Source organism: Capra hircus, chromosome 20, assembly GCF_001704415.2.
Source record: "Capra hircus breed San Clemente chromosome 20, ASM170441v1, whole genome shotgun sequence".
Classification (NCBI taxonomy): domain Eukaryota; kingdom Metazoa; phylum Chordata; class Mammalia; order Artiodactyla; family Bovidae; genus Capra; species Capra hircus.
In genome coordinates this window covers 19,637,314-19,656,124 of record NC_030827.1, presented here as the reverse complement: position 1 = coordinate 19,656,124, position 18,811 = coordinate 19,637,314, and the positions used below count along the sequence as shown (strand labels likewise).

The window sequence follows — 18,811 nt, the reverse complement described above, 5'->3', positions numbered from 1 at the left end:
CCATATCAGGACCAAGCAAGATAAAAGCCACCAGCACAGATTGGCACAGGTGCACCAAAACCTAAAAGGTGACACAAAGTAACCCAGGGCTTATTATGGACATTTGGAATAAATTAGCATTGTGGGTTTTTCCTGGATGCTTACGGGTAAGCACCTGTGCACTAGAACTTTCAATCAACTTGTCAGTCAAAAGATGCAGAACCCAGGGAGGGACCACCACTCTAAAAAAATTCCACCCTATCCCGCCCCACTGTGGGCTGCTTCTGATTTCCAGACAGTCCACTCTCATCCCTCATTCTTTCTGAAGAGTGTGCTTTTGCTTTTGCTTAATAAAACTCTTGCTACTTAAAACTGCTCTATGTCTCTTGACTGAATTCTTTTCATGAAGAGGGCAAGAACCAAGAAAATCACCATTCCACCACTGATTTACCTACTTATTAAATAGCCAGTCCCCTCCCCCCAAGTAAACTCATACAACATGACAATTATATCTACTAAACATTCATGGAGTTAATGTCCTTCCCTCCATCTCTAAAACTACTAACCTAGCTTATGCCCTTGTGATGTTTGCCCAATTCATAGCAGCCACCTTTGACACTCCTGGCTTCCAGTTTTGTCCTTGATTTTTGCTCCATTCACCCTCCAGGATCTGACCTTGCCCCACCAGTACTTAGAATACTTCATGGTTCCAGGATGAACTCAAAGTCCTCAACCTGGCACACAGGGCCCCAGAAATCACTCCTTGTTTATTCCCAGCTTCAGATCTTGTCAATGATCCTTTGTCACACATATCATGTGATTCCTTGCCTCAACCTCTCTGCTTCTGCTAGTTCCCTCCTTCTAGGAGCTCCGCCTTCTCCTCCCCCAACTCCACACTCATTCCTTAGAACTCACCTGAGATCACACCTTCCCATTCCAGGTGAGACTCACTCCCATATATACGCTAATGATGGCAATCACCACACATTTTCCCTCTAATCTGTTTAAATCTCTACTCTCTAACCTCCTGATTCGAGCTTCTTCAATTTGAACTTTTAGGGGGATGAGTTTCATTCATATTATTTATTTATACTACTATCTCCTGTATCTTGAACATAATAGATACACTTAAGAGGTCTGTTAAGTGAATGACTGAGTGATTGATTGAGTGAATATCTGTACCAAGAACAATCATTACTGAAAAGCAAATGTAAGGCAGAGAAAATGTCATTCCTCAGAATTCAGAGATGCGGGTAGGGGATGGAGCCCTCTAACACAGTCCCAGGGAGTTTCACAATTAGGGCAGGTCTCACAGTCAGAGCTTAAGTGCTGATTTGGAAAGTTAGGAGGCCAAGAGGAATGCCTAGGTGAGGAGATGAGATCAGCAAGACAACAGAAGGCTGCATGGAGCACAGTCAATGCGGATCTTCCTCACAACACTTCAAGGTTTTAGCAAAACTGTCAAATTCACCCATGCTACCAGTTCTTGGATTTTTCATGAAAAACTGCTCAACCACTGGACAGCTCTGCATTCAGGTTTGAGGCCCCATGGGAAAAAGAGCACTCACAGGTGGATACAGAGGTCTGAAGACAGAGAGGAGCATAAAGATAGGTTAGGAGTGGTCTTGGCATGGGGGTCATGGCAAAAGTTAATCAATTCTCCACAGAGCAAGAGAGCACTAGTCAATAGAAATATGACAGGAAGAGAATAAGGTTGGAAGCTAGATGAATTCATATGTCAACAGTAATCTTATATAGAAACAGGTTTTGGTTTGCTATGCATTTATTAATTATAGTCTGCCTTAAAAAAAAAAAAGATTTGATGGTGCCAAGGAAAAATAAGAAAACATAGTTATTGTTCAAAACGCGTTCCATAGGTATCACAGGTGAAAAGTGAGCTTCTTAGCAGCCAGTATGAAAAAAGAACATCATCTTTTACAGTTTGAAGTTACTCAGACAACATGAGGCTATTCTTGATACGGAAGCATCGGGTAGAAATGTTTCCTGGGTCCTGAGAGAAAAAACATTCTGAAACAATGAGCAACAGTTTTACCATAATGTTTTGGGAATATGGTACAATATCAAGAGAAATAAATGTATTTAAAAAAATAAAGAATAAATTTATTCTCTAAACAAATGTTAGAATAATGATTTAAAAGTCTCTTGCTCTTGAGCACAGTGATACACGCCCTATATCAACCACAACTGATTGTTTATTTCACACCAGACATTACATCTCATGTTGTATAGCTCACTTCAACCTTGACGGACGACTAGCAATAAAAGAAACATGTCTCATTTTTAAAAACTTTTTATTGTTCATATCCTCAGTTATCTTCAGACAACAGTTATTTAACACATGGCTAGTATAGCCCTCTATGGAGGTAGCACCTTACACTTCAAATAAGCCTCTTCCAAAGAAGAGACGGTACATGTACACTCACACAGCATTACCAACTAATGAGAATTCAAAGAGGCACCTTGGAGCTTCTACTTGAGAAGGAATTTTCCCTTCCCATAGTGAATGGGGGGTCTGGCGGTGCTTCCTTTGTCCAGAGTCGACTTCTCAATGAAATGTTTTCACTTTGCACCCTTTGGGTTCAGTTGTTCAACTGGTTACAATTAGTTAGATTAGTAACTGGTTGAACAACTGTAACCAAAGAGTACAGATTGTAATGTTGAGGTCTACTAGAGAGAGGTTTGCTAGAGGAGGTCAGCAGAGGTCTGTCTGTCCTCTTCAATGTTTGCATGAATGGCCTGAAGCAAGATACATTCATTCAAAAGAAATTCATTAAACATTGATTCAGCATCTAGTATTTGCCTGATACTGCAAAAGGGCCCAAGGGAGCTGAGAAAACTTCAGTCCCTGAGGCCAAGCTGGGGAGGGAAAGAGAGACAGAAACAGAGAGAGAAACTATATTACAGAGTAAGAAATTTAACACTTGAACATTAGGTAGGAAAAGCTGAGTGAAGAAAAATACTTCAAAGAGTGTGAAGGAGACAACCCCCACGATGGACAAATTTCCCATGAGAGTGAGCATTCATTGTCAACACTGTGTAATATATCTGGGATTCTACCTTTATTCAGTTAAACTCACACAATAGTATGTAAGCAACAAGTTAGCAAGACTTATTTTACAATACAAACAAGAAAACAAAATGAAAGCCCAGCTTTATCAATAGGAAAGCACAGGATTCTCATCTCCCCAGGGCTAAGGCCACTCCCTGATATTAAATATGGATACTTCACAAAATTTATTCTTTCAAGCACCAATTTTCACTTATTGTAATGAATGTGCGATGCTTAATGGGATTCTGGCTGTCTGCAGCAGTCACTCCGTTTCCCTAACCACCAAATAGTTCTGCCATGGACAGAATTCTGTATCAGGGCAGACCCAGTTAATTCGGTCATAAGAATTTTGTGGATTCTTTTTGAGTTTTTCAGTATTGACTGAGAACTTCAAGAATTCTAAACACTGTTCTTGGAACTGAATAAGATCTGGAGAGAACACAGGTTAGTTCCTCCTCTCAAAGAATTCACCAATCCATTGGGTTATTGCAACAAACCCAATCCATTGGGTTGTTTTTCACAACCCGGTGAGATCAACAGGTGGGTATTTTCTGGTGTTCAAGAAACCAATTTTTCCCCATTGTAGTATGCACCAACAACGAACATTTACAAGAAGACAGTGTAGAACACAAACAAAGACAGAGCTGTACATAAACAAGTTTTCAGGGGGATCCAACTCTGAGCTTAAATGACATCTCTCAGGTTTTAGACTAAGTGGCCGTGTAGGCATAAAAGTAACACAATCCAATTTACAGGTAGGATGGAGAAAATTGCACTGGAGAGCCAGAATACTCAAAAAATATTTTCTTTGAAAGATGTATGTCTTTCTATCAGATGTTTTAATTTTCTAAAGCTCTGTAGAACTTAATACTCCAACTACACATATTAGTCAAAGCTGTTTAAAAGCAGGCTTCCCTTATTTACAAAAGGCAGTTTTTATAAGACAACTATCAAGGATAAACACAAAAGGAAATGGAAACTTTTCCATTTCTAGCAATTCGCTGGAGTAAACTGGCTGTGTTTTGAATACAGCTGTTTCTGTGGGGGATTTTTCTTTCCTTTTTTTTTTTTTTTTGGAATTTAATATTGACTTAGCTCTTGTGGCATGAATATAGCAAATGAAAGATTGTTCTGGGCTTGATAAGAGAGACCAGAAACAATTGCTCCCACTGGTCCTTCCCTGCCTTAATAACCAAACTCTTTTCTGGGGCCTCTTAGGTAAGAGACTGTCGTTTGTCATGTCAAGTACACACAAACAAAATATTCTAGGACTTGTCTTGTCACTTTCTTTAAACTGAAGAAGACACAGACCCAGCCAGGAGGCAGTTAAGAAGATCAAGTTGAAAGTAAGAAGGCAGGCCTCAAAAAAAAAAAAAAAAAAAAGGCAGGCCTCAAATGTAAACACAGAAAAGAGTCTCTTATTCCCTACACTTCTCACTTTTTAATCATTGAAAGCTGTTTTTCACTGCATTCAATTCTTCAAAAAAGAAACCAAGACAGTTTTTCCCAGACTATGATATGTATCTTGTCATGTATTTGTTTTTTGTTAATAACCATACTAATTAGATGATTTTTAACACTTAAATAAAATTAAGAAGACTTTTCCTGCTGATTTGTCCAGAGTCTATCTGAGTTACTAGTATTTATAGCTACATTTTATCCAGTACTTAACTTTGTGCCAGGAATTGTACAGAGCACTCCACATACATTATGGTATTTATTCTTCCCAACAGTTTGATAGGATAATGTTTAGCATAGGAATCCTTGGCGGGATCCACAGTTCTAAACAGCGAATTATAGCACAAAAGTCGGTGCTCTGGAGTTAGATGATCTGTATTGCAAAGGAGTAAGTCAGCAACTAAGCAACAACAATGACAACAATCTGGATCCTAGCTGCAAGAAGCTGGATGAGTGGCAAAGTGAAGAAAGTAGAACTACCAATCTCATAGGATAATTCTGTAGATTAAGCCTGATGCGTTTGATTGAGCCACCTATAGACCTGCACCTGACCTCTGGCACCTTTCCAATGTTATTTGATGTTTTTAAACTTGCAGAAATGACATATAGATGCTGACATCCCCAAAGACTACAGTGACTTGAAGTCTAGTCAGGTTAAGTCTCCAGGTTCCATCTATTTGGTTATGGATACTGTTCTTCACCTAAGCTAATCCCTTTAGAAGAGTTCATTTCTGTTCTTTCACCTGAAGCTTCTCCTGAGAAGGTGTGGCCATGAGGATTTCGTTGTTATTTTTGCCCCAGTTGGTTTGGGTGTTTCAGATAAGGAGGGAACTGGGTCAGATACAGGGGCCGATGGCAATCCTTCCAGCCCCTAAGCTTAAAGCTAACTAACCTGGCACAGGCCAACCTTCCTGAGCAAGACTGGGAATTTGAATAATTAAAATCTAGGATATCAGAAACAATGTGACCGGACCAAAGGGCGAAAGTAATGGAAGCCTGACATTTTGGGCTCAAGTTATAAGCTATAAGGCCTAGAAATATTTCTCTAGTTCAGAAGGTGAACGTAGCTCTCCCTGACCTACGTTTTCCTAGCAATGCGGTTCACAGACGTTTCAGGGAGTTCAACTTATTTATAGACAGTGCTTCGCGGTTTAGGAAGAAATGAATTCTAGAATGCATATTTGCTTATAAGACATGATTCACATTTATATAGATATTGTCAATACTGTAGAGCAGGGATAGGAATGGAAGAGTATAAAATCGTATCATAGTGAGATATAGGTCCTTTTTCTAGCTCTCTCTCCTTAAACATGTACGTATACACAGTTGATAAAAAATACTGGCTCTTAATAAACATTACAGAGTAGTTCTCTCAGAATTTAAAGAAGAGAGTATGCATATCTATGATGTTCAATTGTTTTTCGTTATAGACAACAGAAAACAAATTGGGTCAATCATAATGAGAAACTTTGAATGAAACCAGTAACACAAGCCTGGCTGTTGTGCTGTGCTCAGTGGTGCAGTCGTATCTGACTCTTTGTGACCCTATGGAATGTAGCCCGCCAGCCTCCTTTGCCAATGGGATTTCCCAGAAAGACTACTGGAGTGGGTTGCCACTTCCTCCTCCAGGGGAGCTTCTCAACCCAGGAAATGAACCCATGTCACCTGTACTGGCAGGTGAGCTCTTTACCTGCTGAGTCACCTGGGAAGTCCAATACAAACATAGTGTCCAGGAAAGTTTTATAACAGAATATCAGTCAAGACAGCAAGAACTTACAGCATGAAGCAGGCACCTCAGCTTTGTCAGATTCTTTTCTATTTCTTGATGAAATTCTTTTGTTATGATTAGTAAAGAGCTCATTTTTAAAACCTATACATCCCCTTAGCTATACATGTGAGCCACAGAGACTGTGATATCTTCAACTAAAAACAACAGGTTTATGTTCAGAGACAGTAAATGGTAAAAAAAAAAAAAAAAAAAAAGGGTTGATTCTATGCCTCTTCTGCAAATTCATTAATTTAAAAAACATTTGTTCACTATTCATCTAGGCACTAGGGAGAACTGGAGATGGAAAGATACAATACTTGCCTTTAAGGAGCTTGAGGTTTTATGGAAACTCATTCACAAGTTAGTCACTTCCAGATGTTGGTCTAGCTGCAGGCCCAGTAGCTCTGGCGCTCAGGCCAAACCAAGCCCATAGTCTGGTTATGAAATAAGATTTTATTGTACAGCCATTCTCATTAGTTTATACATCGCCATGGGCTGCTTTTGTACCATGAGAACAGATTTGAGTGGTTGTGACAGAAACTTTCTGGTCCCCCGAAACCTTAAGCATTTATTAACGTGGCTCTTTATTTTAAAAAAGTTTGCCAATCTATGGTCTCACAAAAAGCTGAATTGATCCGTTTCAATTAGACCTAATATTTTCAAACTGGGAGTACTCAGATGATTACAATCACTCAGAGACTAGTGAAAAATATAAAATACTGGACATGTAACCAACATCCGGTCCCATCACTTCATGGCAAATAGATGGGGAAACAGTAGAAACACTGGCTGACTTTATTTTTCTGGGCTCCAAAATCACTGCAGATGGTGATTGCAGCCATGAAATTAAAAGACACTTACTCCTTAGAAGGAAAGTTATGAGCAACCTAGACAGCACGTTAAAAAGCAGAGACATTACTTTGTCAACAAAGGTCTGTCTAGTCAAGGCTATGGTTTTTCCAGTGGTCATGTATGGATGTGAGAGTTAGACTATAAAGAAAGCTGAGCACTGAAGAATTGATGTTTTTGAACTGTGTTGTTGGAGGAGATTCTTGAGAGTCCCTTGGACTGCAAGGAGATCCAACCAGTCCATCCTAAAGGAGATCAGTCCTGAGTATTCATTGAAAGGACTGATTTTGAAGCTGAAACTCCAATACTTTGGCCACCTGATGCGAAGAGTTGACTCATTTAAAAATACCCTGATGCTGGGCAAGATTGAGGGCAGGAGGAGAAGGGGACGACAGAGGATGAGATGGTTGGATGGCATCACCAACAACGGACATGGGTTTGTGTGGACACCGGGAGTTGGTGATGGACAGGGAGGCCTGGCGTGCTGCAGTTCATGGGGTCGCAAAGAGTCAGACACGACTGAGTCACTGAACTGACTGAACCAACATGAATTGCTTTTTAAATGATAAATATAGATTAATTTATAAATTATAAACTATATGGATTAATTTATAAATTATACAAACATAGTCACACAATAAACATTGAAAAAAGAGACCTGTGTTATATACGCTGGTTTGAAAAGATACTGAGGAGAATTTATATGTTACAAAAACCCCCAGGTACATACAGTATTTATAGCATGTTCTTATTTATGTAAAAGAGGGGGGATTTATCTACACATGCATATTTATATATTCATGGGCTATTTTGAGAAAGTTACATAAAACTGGTACAGCTTTGTACCCAGACAGAAACAACCTACTAGAAAGTTTTATTATGTTGTTAAACAGTCTGAACTAACGTATCAGAGTATTTCAGCAGAAGCAGTGCGGTGGGGTTGGGGAGAGAGACTGACAGACAGACGGTTTTATCTTTCATCTCAGGGGCATCGTTTGGCATCTAAAGAATCTTAAAACAGTCCACGCTCCAAACACAATTACGCATAAGAGCATCAATTATTGCTCTCTTGAGCTGTAACTCAAAAGATTTGTTAATTCACACAGCAGACCAAGAAATTCATTCTCATAGGTGAACTGAGCAGAACTCAAGAAATTGATTCAAAAAAACTGTACCCTTACCACTGAAGAACCCAGGATATATAGGAATCTAAATGGTCTCCTCTACCTGTGGCTTCAACTGGGTCTTGTATCTCGTGACCTTAAGCGGAACATATCACCTAATTCTGACTAGAAAGGGAAATAACCCTGCCTCAAGAACACTGCCACATCAGCCTGGCATAAATCTTCTATTACGACACCTATAAGAATGTCTTAAGGACAGGCTACTGAGAGTCCACAGAGCTTAAGAAAAGAGGCTGGATGGCAGTTTGTACCTCCTTGAATGCAACAACTTGCATAGTGTGAAAGAAGAATATCACCTGCTCAGTCAGTAAACGAAGGACACTGCAGCCATCAAGCCATTAGCCATGCAGCCATAACCTCCCACTCCCAAAAAGTGCGCTCTCAGAGGCTTCAGGACGGACACCGAAGAGAACTGGCTCCAGGTATTTAAGGAGCCAGTCAAAGGAATCATGTCAAAGGAATGATTTCAATGAACCTAGACTCTTGCATTTTCCCATACAAAGAAAAGTGCTAAATTCATTAACTTGAGATGTTTGGTGTTTCTTTAATTAACAGTAATCCTGTGATGTTCTAACTACTGGTTTTGTTTTTTTTTTGAGGGGCGGATGTTTTTGTTGTTGTTGTTGTTGTTGCAAAACTCTTATATATCCTGACTACTCGGAACAATCTCAGAGGCTGTCTCCTGGGTTTAAGTCCTTAGTATGTCCTCCAAATAAAACATAATTCTCAGCTCTCACATTGTGCATGATTTTCAGTTGATAGAAGAAATCACAATTCAGTCCAAAACTTGCTTTTGTTATTATATTATACCTGGCTTCACTGTGAAGAGGAGACCTATGCACTTTAATCTCTCCTAATTAATACAGGCTAAGACAGTCACCAAAAGAACCTCATAACTAGGAAGAATCAAATGGGCTATGTTGATTCACAATGACTCATTTAAAAATAAGTGATTAATCTTGATAAAAGAGGGATTACCTAAATTCCCCATTAATGAATGTTCCACTTACTTCAATTAGGACATGAAAGTCACCCTGACTAAAGTTTTGAACATTGGCTCAAAATCCTTTTTTTTAATATGGCTCTTCCTCTTTTTTTTTTTTTTTTTAATAAAGAACATTCCCAAATATATTTAGATATTTTCAGCAACACTAATACTGAGGCTTATCTGGTGTTGAGAAGATAGCAATTCAGTGGAAGAATCATAATATTTTAGATTCGAAAGGCGCTTTTAAGAATATCTTTTTCATCTGTCAGTCTGCTGTAGAGGAAGAATGCTGCCTGCTCTATCAGTAAGCGAGCGATGTTGCAGCCATCAAGCCGTCAGTCAATGCAGCTACCCCACGGTGCACCCTGAGAGGATTCAGGGAGGAGAAAACGGGATATACTGGCCCTAGATAATTAAGGGGCATATCAAAGGACTGATCGCAATTAGCCCAGACTCTGGGACCTTTCCATACACAGAAAAGCGCTAAATTCATTAACTTGAGAAGGCTATTTTTGGTTAGTTAACAGTAATTTTTTGATGTTCTGATCTGACAACTGTACCTTTTTTTTTCCTTTTTCTTTTGCCAAAACGCCTATATATCCTGGCTGCTCCCTTACTTCTTCAGAGAAGTCCCTTAGAGCTATGTGAGAGGTTGTCTCCCCAGCTTAAGTCCTCAGCAAGTCCAAATAAAACATAATTCTCAATTTTTAGGTTGTGCATTTTTTTTTCAGTTGACACTAGTCATCATTTTATACAAGAGAAAACAGCAGTCCATGGATGTAAAGGAACTCGCCTCAAATGACCAAAGCAAAGAATGAACCATGATCAGAGCCTTTAACCATGATCTTTATTTAGCCTTTAATCTTCTCTCCATAAACACAGGAAGAAAAATTAACATTGAAGAAAAAGTGTTTTAATACTTTCAGCTAAGCACACATTTCCTAGGAATTCTTCTCTATAAACAGAAAAATCTAAACTACTCAAAAGAATGGTACCTCTTTTGCTATAACAAATTCTTTGAAATAAATTCACAGCTGAAAGCCTAACATTGATTTCTGGTAGTTATATGAAAATAAAATTTTCTGAAAAAAGAAACTAACATTCATGGAAGTGTTAGGTAGTTAGAATAGAAAACAGGAGTCCAGAATGGTGGTGGCTAAAAGATAAGGAAGGGAAAAGCCCACAAAAATAGAACAAAGGAAGGTCCGAGGACCGGAGTGAGGACCTCAGGTAGAACAAACACTCCTGGCTGGCCCAATTTACACAGGGCAGGCCCAGGGGGAGGAAAAAACATATAAAAAGAGGAGCCAAAGGGCCAGGGGGCTCTCTCTCCCGCGCGCTGGGGCGCTCTTCTCTTTGCGTCTTTGGGTCGGCATGCCCTCACGGCTCAAGGATGGATTTTCCTGCTATTTTCTAGATAAAATAGAGCTGTAACAAGGAGCTGTAACACTGATTTGTCTAAGAGCTATAACACGGTCTGTCCGAGACCCGAGAGCTGTGACACGCCGAGGGCTTTAATGTCCAGCACTCCAGATCTTTGTTGTGACGAGACAGAACTGAGCAGCATACACTCGCCTGACAGAGGATATGGCATTTGAGAGAGGAAAAGGATTAGTGCTGACAAGAGCCCGCTACTCTGCTGAGAAGTTTCCAAATAACAAAAAAACACAGTAGAGTGTTGAAAGAAATGGAAATTACAGATGAACTTGTTTTTCACGCACAAACTTGGTTTCTAACATGTCTCGTAGCAAAACCTGAGAGCAGCTACATAGAAACATTGCTAGAGGCAGCCCCAGGGCTCAAGGCTTTCAATCTCAGAGTAAATACTGCAACTTCCTCTTATCCTTCACCTACTTTTGGGATAGGAGCGGGTAGGATGGCCTAGGAGAACAGAAGATGGAGAAGGCAGCTTCTTGTGAAGAATTGCCAGGTGTAGAGAATAGCATGTTTAGCTTGGAACCCAACAACTGGTTTCTCAAAAATAAAAGAAGTCATTAACTATTAGCATAATGAGAACACAAATCCCAAGCCTCAACTTTAGACAGAGCTCTGCAGGAGACCCCCTAAGGCAAATGTAGGGGGATAAGGAGGCTCCAGTCCAATCCACTGTATCATGCTTACTGATCCCCTTCTGTGGGTGGGCACAGCATACCATCAAGAGCTTTGAGGATTACTAGGGAAAGAGAAGATGTGCTTTATTTCTTTGGGAGCTTCTGATCCTAAAGGAGACAGAGTAAATATGTGCATGAGAACACGTCAGAAGTATATAAACAATTACACAACGAAAGAGCACACTGCTGGCTCAGAATGGAGGGAAGTGGGAAGAATTCAAGTTGAGAGCTGAGACAGAGATGAGGCAAGAAGGACTACACAGAGAAGTCAGATGAATTTTACAGCTGTGATCAAAACTGGTTACCCAGAAAAGTACAGGAAGGGCTTATATTCAGTGGGAGGCAGGGAAGTAGGAAAACCTTGACTTAAATTAAGACAAAAGAATCCGCAAAGGTTTCTGAAGCCTCCATTTCTGTAGAGACTGCACTCTAAAATGAAATTAGGAATTCATGCAAAAGACAGAACTCTACAATTTGGCACATTAATAACTCAATGAGAATGTCTATTTTACCCTAATCTCTCAAAGTCTCATTAGTAACATAATTGTACCTGTCTCAAAAAAGGAAAAAGAAACGGAAATCTCAAGTAACAAAAACAATATTTAACTTAATGTTAATATTAAAAATGAAGTAATAAGACCCAGTCAAATAATGGACTTCGCAGATAATAGCACTGTTACTCTAAATTCTATAGATGTCATATCCTAATTAAACTTCTGGAGTAAAACATTCCATTTGTGAAGCCATAATGCTGTTTCTGAGATAAAGTAAAACTTCTCATCAATATTTATATCCTGACTATTTTGATATTAGAAGTCACATATTCAAGAAAGACAAGTATGATATCACTTTTATGTGGACTCTAATATATGATACAAATGAACTTATTTACAAAACAGAAACAGACTCACAGACATAGACATATGGTTACCAAAGGAGAACGGTGGAGAAGGGATAAATTACGAGTTTGGGATTAAGAGATGCAAACTACTATACACAAACTACGTAAACAACAAGATCCTTGCACAGCACAGGGAACCATATTCAATGTCTTATAACAATAATAGGGAAGAATATGTGAAAGACTATCTATCTGAATCGCTTTGCTGTACCTCAGAAACTAACACAGCATTGTAAATCAACTTTTTGGGCTCCAAAATCACCGCAGATGGTGACTGCAGCCATGAAATTAAAAGATGCTTACTCCTTGGAAGAAAACTTATGACCAACCTAGATGGCATATTCAAAAGCAGAGCTATTACTTTGCCAACTAAGGTCCGTCTAGTCAAGGCTATGGTTTTCCCTGTGGTCATGTATGGATGTGAGAGTTGGACTGTGAAGAAGGCTGAGCACTGAAGAATTGATGCTTTTGAACTGGTGTTGGAGAAGACTCTTGAGAGTCCCTTGGACTGCAAGGAGATCAGCCCTGGGATTTCTTTGGAAGGAATGATGCTAAAGCTGAAACTCCAGTACTTTGGCCGCCTCATGCGGAGAGTTGACTCATTGGAAAAGACCCTGATGCTGGGAGGGATTCGGGGCAGGAGGAGAAGGGGACGACCGAGGATGAGTTGGCTGGATGGCATCACTGACTCGATGGACGTGAGTTTGAGTGAACTCTGGGAGTTGGTGATGGACAGGGAGGCCTGGCGTGCTGAGATTCATGGGTTCGCAAAGAGTTGGACACGACTGAGAGACTGAACTGAACTGATACTTCAATATTTTTTAAAAAGTAGAAAACTAAAAAAAATAAACAAAGAAATTTAGGTCTTTCTGACTCTAAAACTTTTTCATTTTTTCAATAAATAGCTATTTCAGAAAAAAAAAGAGTCATATCCTACTTTCAATCAGCCTGCAAAGAAATGAGTTAAACCATAGCTCCCCACATGGAGCACTGACAGCCACAGGCATATGGTAAAAGTTTTACACGGTATTATAATTGATACTCAGTTCAGTTCAGTTCAGTTGCTCAGTCATGTCCAACTCTTTGCGACCCCATGGACTGCAGCATGCCTGCAGGCCTCCCTGTCCATCACCAATTCCCGGAGTTTACTCAAACTCATGTCCATTGAGCGGGTGATGCCATCCAACCATCTCATCCTCTGTTGTCCCCTTCCCCTCCCATCTTCAGTCTTTCCAGGCATCAGCGTCTTTGAGTCAGTTCTTCACATCAGGAGGCTAACGTATTAGAGTTTCAGCTTCAACATCAGTCTTTCCAATGAACATTCAGGACGGATCTCCTTTAGGATGGACTGGTTGGATCTCCTTGCAGTCTAAGGGGCTCTCAAGAGTCTCCTCCAACACCACAGTTCAAAAGCATCAATTCTTTGCTGCTCAGCTTTCTTTATAGTCCAACTCTCATATCCATACATGACTAGACAGACTTTTGTTGGCAAAGTATTGTCTCTGCTTTTTAACATGCTGTCTAGGTTGGTCATAAATTTTCTTCCAAGGAGTAAGTGTCTTTTTATATAATTGGTACTAACAGTATCCTAATAAGGTGCCATAACTTACACACATTTTACAGGCCAGGAAAACTAAGATGTAGAAAGTTGAAATAATTTGCCCTCGCTCACAGCTAGTGAAGGACAGAGACTCCAAATTATAAAGTATTAACTCTCTGATCTAGTGCCAGTCAAAGAGTTCTCTAGCGCCTTCTCTAAGAGGACTGGGATGAAAAGACAGAAGAGTTCCGCTTTGCTGTTCCTCTGCAGCAAGGATGAAATGTCTCTCACACTTTTTTCTAAGAGGGTGTCTTACCGATGTCCGATGTCCTTATTACTTAAGGGAATTCTTACTAATTCCACTGGAAAGTTTTCTGCATTCTGTTAGATCATACTCCCAGGAAATTTTTCTTGATAAGAAATCTTTATTTTGTCTGAGGAATTCTCATAGTTGCCCTTAGTATCACCCCTTAAATCTCTTTCTCTTGAAGCATTTATTCTCCTTTAAAAATAACTAATAGCTTCATTCATCTGTTTAGCCAGGCTGTAAATACTCTTTAGTTGCATAATGTTTCAGGTCTTTCATCATACTTTCTTTTGCTCTTTCTACTCCCTTCAAATTGCCTGCATTTTTCCCCCCCACTGATTGAGTTGCTATGCTCAAGGTTCTGACTAAAAGCTGGTTGGAATCACAATCAGAATGGATTGACTATCATTTCCTACAATCTAGCTACACTACCTTTTTTTTTTTTTTTTTTAATCAATACAGCTTTGTTCTCTTACATTCATCATTTTCAGTGCTGAATTATTCCAGGGATTTTTTAACTGATAGTATAGCATCAATACATTATTTTCTTTCTTCTGTACCTTGTGGATACATTATTTGTTGTTGGTATCTCAGGGAGACTAGTTAATGGGATACTTATAAGGCTTATGTAATATTGAAGTTCTATTGTTAGCGATTCTCATGAAACTTTCTTGGGTAAAGAAGGAGAAAAAGCCAAATGATATATTTATGATAGTTTGTAGATTTTACTTATCCATACACTCTTTCATCAGCTCTCATATTTGACTGTAATTTCCTTTCTCAATTACATTATCACAATCAAGTTTTTTTTTTGTTTTTTTTTCCAGGAGTTTATCAGAGTTCCCTCCAGTGACTTTGAATTTGACTTCTGCTACTTGGACATGCCCTGATAACATTCAGATAACATAAAAACCGATCATTTTTTTCTACTGCTTTTAGGGTATAAGGGGCTTCCATGTGACACTAATGGTAAAGAATCTATCTGCCAGTGCAGGAGATATAAGAGACTCGAGGTTGATCCCTGAATCAGGAAGATTCCCTGGAGGAAGGTGTGGCAACCCACTTCAGTATTCTTGTCTAGAGAATTCCAAGGAAAGAGGAGCCTGGTGGGCTACAGTCCACAGGATTGCAAAGAGTTGGACATGACCGAAGCGACTCAGCATGCATGTATGCAAGTCATCCCAGGCAGGCTCATAAGTAAAGGACAGCAATTCCTTATTATCTCCAGCTTCATCTATTTCTACCATATTCATCCTCTTTCCATAATCTCACAATCTGATTCTGTCTTTCTGGTCTGTCTGATTTCATTCTGTTTGTCTCTTAATATCTTTCTCTCAGTCTTCGCATATCAGAGAACTTCACTGATACAAATATAGACATAATTGCTAACTTTTGCATATGTAAGCTGTTTTTATGAAAACCGAAAATTTTAATGTTGCCAGTTAAAACCCTACTAATGTCACCAAAGATTTATGCCAGGATTACTAGTCTACAGAATTCATCCTGCCCAAACAGTAGTGATAAAAACTGATACATATTCTGTCTGATGAGCTTTAATAAGCTATTTTAAAAATATAATAGGACTATGATATATTTGTTATATGGTTGTTAATAGAGTAAATTTAACTGTACATAAAAATAATTTCATAATTATTGAAACTAGAAAACAGGTTTTGTGCAAGGGCCTAAGATTTATGCTCTGTATCTAATTACAGATTTAAAAAACCAAAGATGATAATTTCTTAGTTTGTGAGTGACAGTTCAGCATTAACATTTTAATATACATGGTGGAATTTTTAGTGATTCAAGTTATTTATCTGTAAATTTAAATTGTAAGTGGTCTAGCATACATATTGTCATTTTACCCTTAGACCTTCTGTGACAATAAGCATGTTTTATGAACAAATGATAAAGTTATAATACCATGTTTAAATTAAACTAATAGGAAAAAATGGTTAATGAACATTTGAGAAACTACACAACTTTGCTAGCAATAAGGACAAAAGTAAATAACTAAAACATAATGACAGCTGTCTCACCCAACAAACAGTCAAAATTTTTAAAGTCTGATAAAATCATGGCAACAATGCTGAAAACAGATAACACTCATATGCTGATTACCAGAGAATAAACTTGCAGCTATTTCATGGAATAACTGTATTATTCAGGGAATTCCATAATCCTATTTATCCTAAGGTCCAGCAATTCCACTTCTGGTTATGTATTTCAAAGAAGCTCTCCAAATGTGCACAAGCAAATACAACACTGATGTTCACTGAAGTGTTTAGTCTTTTGTTTATTCATTTCCCAAATATTCATTGAGGGCACAATTCCATTTTCTTGGGATTAACTCTGAGACTGAAACAGACAATTCTCCCTGTTCTCATTGGTATGTTCTAGGACACTGTTTTTCATATTAAAATGTTTTAAAGGATCTAAATAATCACCAATTAGGCAACCAAATCAATAAAGAAGTGTATAGTCAAAAATAGAGGGAAAAAACACTGTTGAGTGAAAAAAAGTGTTACAGAATGCTAGTTGCATGGTATGTAATTTGTGTAAAATTTAAAACCACATTAAACTTTATACAATATTCTGGATGTGTATGTGTGTGTATGTAAAAGCAATATAAAAATGAGTAATTTCATGATAGTGAAACAGGAGGGAAGAGGGCAAGGCACAGCCTTGGAAAGAATGACATAGCCATAGGGACACAACATAAACTGGTAGAACTATCTAGGTCCAAGACAGTGGAAACCTGGACTTCCAGTAGACCTTGAGCTGCATTATATGGTCATTGTAATACATTAGCTAAATGACATAACCACCAGTGCCATGATAGTTCTAAGGCTGCCCATCAAAGACCATAAATAGACACTGGTTCAATTTCTGGAATTCTCTGTCTCTTTTCCAAAACAGAATAATACATTAGCCTATGCAGTTACCCAGCCCATAAAAACTAACCACCCCACATTTGGGGTCCTCTTGCCCATTTCTCTCTAAATAAGTTCACTTCTTACCTATCACTTGACTCTCACTGAATTCTTTCTGCCATGAGATATCAAGACTTCATTAAGGACTTCATTAAGTCCTAAGATCAGGTGTGCAATCTCAAAAATTATGAGTCTGTGGGCTCAAGTTCCAATCTGGGTTTTAGCTGAGTTTGAGTCCTGGCACATGGGTTCATAGAGAAGGAAATGGCAACCCATTCCAGTGTTCTTGCCTGGAGAATTCCATGGACAGAGGAGCCTGGTGGGCTATAGTCCATGGGATCACAAAGAGTCGGACACGACTGAGTGACTAACATACACGGGTTCAAGTTTGAATCTAAGTTGCATGGTTTCAATAGTGGTTGATTGCATATGGGAAATGGGATCAGGATACAGAATTAAAAGGATTTTAATTTTATCTATCATTTTTTAATATAAAATAAACATGAAAAAATATTAAAATTTTTATTCTAATTGGCCTGCATATAAGCTTATACCGAACTTTGAATTTTTAATATTTTTAAAACTGCCTATGGTATCCATAAAATTATTTTTAATAACTGTTCATAAGCACATTTTTTTAATTTGTAAAAACACTGGGTCTACCAATAACATGACTAATTATTTTATTACAGGGTGATTGAACGCTTACAGTATAAACACAGCATAATGAATGAAGATAAATTTATAAGAGCTAATTATTACACAATCAAAACAATTAAATACAAATTAGTAATACACAGTAGTATTTTTTTTAAACTACATGATGAGAAAGACCTTACTAAAAAGAACACAGTGAAAATGACTCATTAGGTATTCACCAGGAATTCTGCTTTACTTGGCATCTTTGAAAACCATGGAAATAGAAGGACACGTTAAAGGTTCAGTCTTAGCCCTGAATAATAAGTTTACTGAATTAACTTAGTGGACCACATCTAAATGATTGTTTACCAGGGCTCCCTTCATAGCTAACCCACCTGCAATGCAGCAGACCCCGGTTTGATTCCTGGGTGGGGAAGTACCACTGGAGAAGAATAATACCCACTCCAGTATTCTTGGGCTTCTCTTGAGGCTAAGCTGGTAGTAAAGAATCCACCTCCAATGCAGGAGACCTGGGTTCGATCCCTGAATTGGGAAGATTCCCTAGCAAAGGGAAAGGCCACCCGCTCCAGTATTCTGATCTGGAGAATTCCATGCATTGTACAGTCTACGAGGTCGCAAAAGAGTCCAACACGACTGAGCGACTTTCACTTTTCACCAGGGCTATAGAACCATTTACTTAGATTCTAATAATTCCTATAAAGGATCTATATGAATCATACTTACTAGACAGTGTGACCTTGGGAAAGGTACTTAAACTGTCCATGCAGTCAATTTTTCATCTGTAAATATGTGGCCAATGACAGTAGCCATCTAAAAGGGTTTCTTGTTATTTGCTATATCTAGTACTTGCACTGGATCTCAACGTGCCATATACTGACACAAAATTAGTGATGTTTACTTTAAAAAAATTATATAATTTTTAATGTTTTCAGTAATTAGCAAAAACATACTTATAAGAGTTTGTACATTTTTGAGCTAAAATATGACGACCCCAAGATAAACCATCTTAGAGATGGGAGTAATCTGAGTGCTGTTTGTTAAGTCCATAAGCAAGCTAATCCAG

The 18,811-nt window shown here is 38.6% G+C and overlaps 1 protein-coding gene and 1 non-coding gene across 4 annotated transcripts in view; both read right to left on the bottom strand.

Annotated features, from left to right (window-relative positions):
* The window catches only part of PDE4D (phosphodiesterase 4D), a 1,264,832-nt gene that overhangs the window by 725,550 nt on the left and 520,471 nt on the right, over positions 1-18,811 (bottom strand). The gene's annotated exons all lie outside the window — the stretch shown is intronic.
* MIR582 (microRNA 582) lies at positions 2,547-2,652 on the bottom strand. Its single transcript, NR_129783.1, has one exon. It is a non-coding gene; the product is annotated as a microRNA 582 (primary transcript).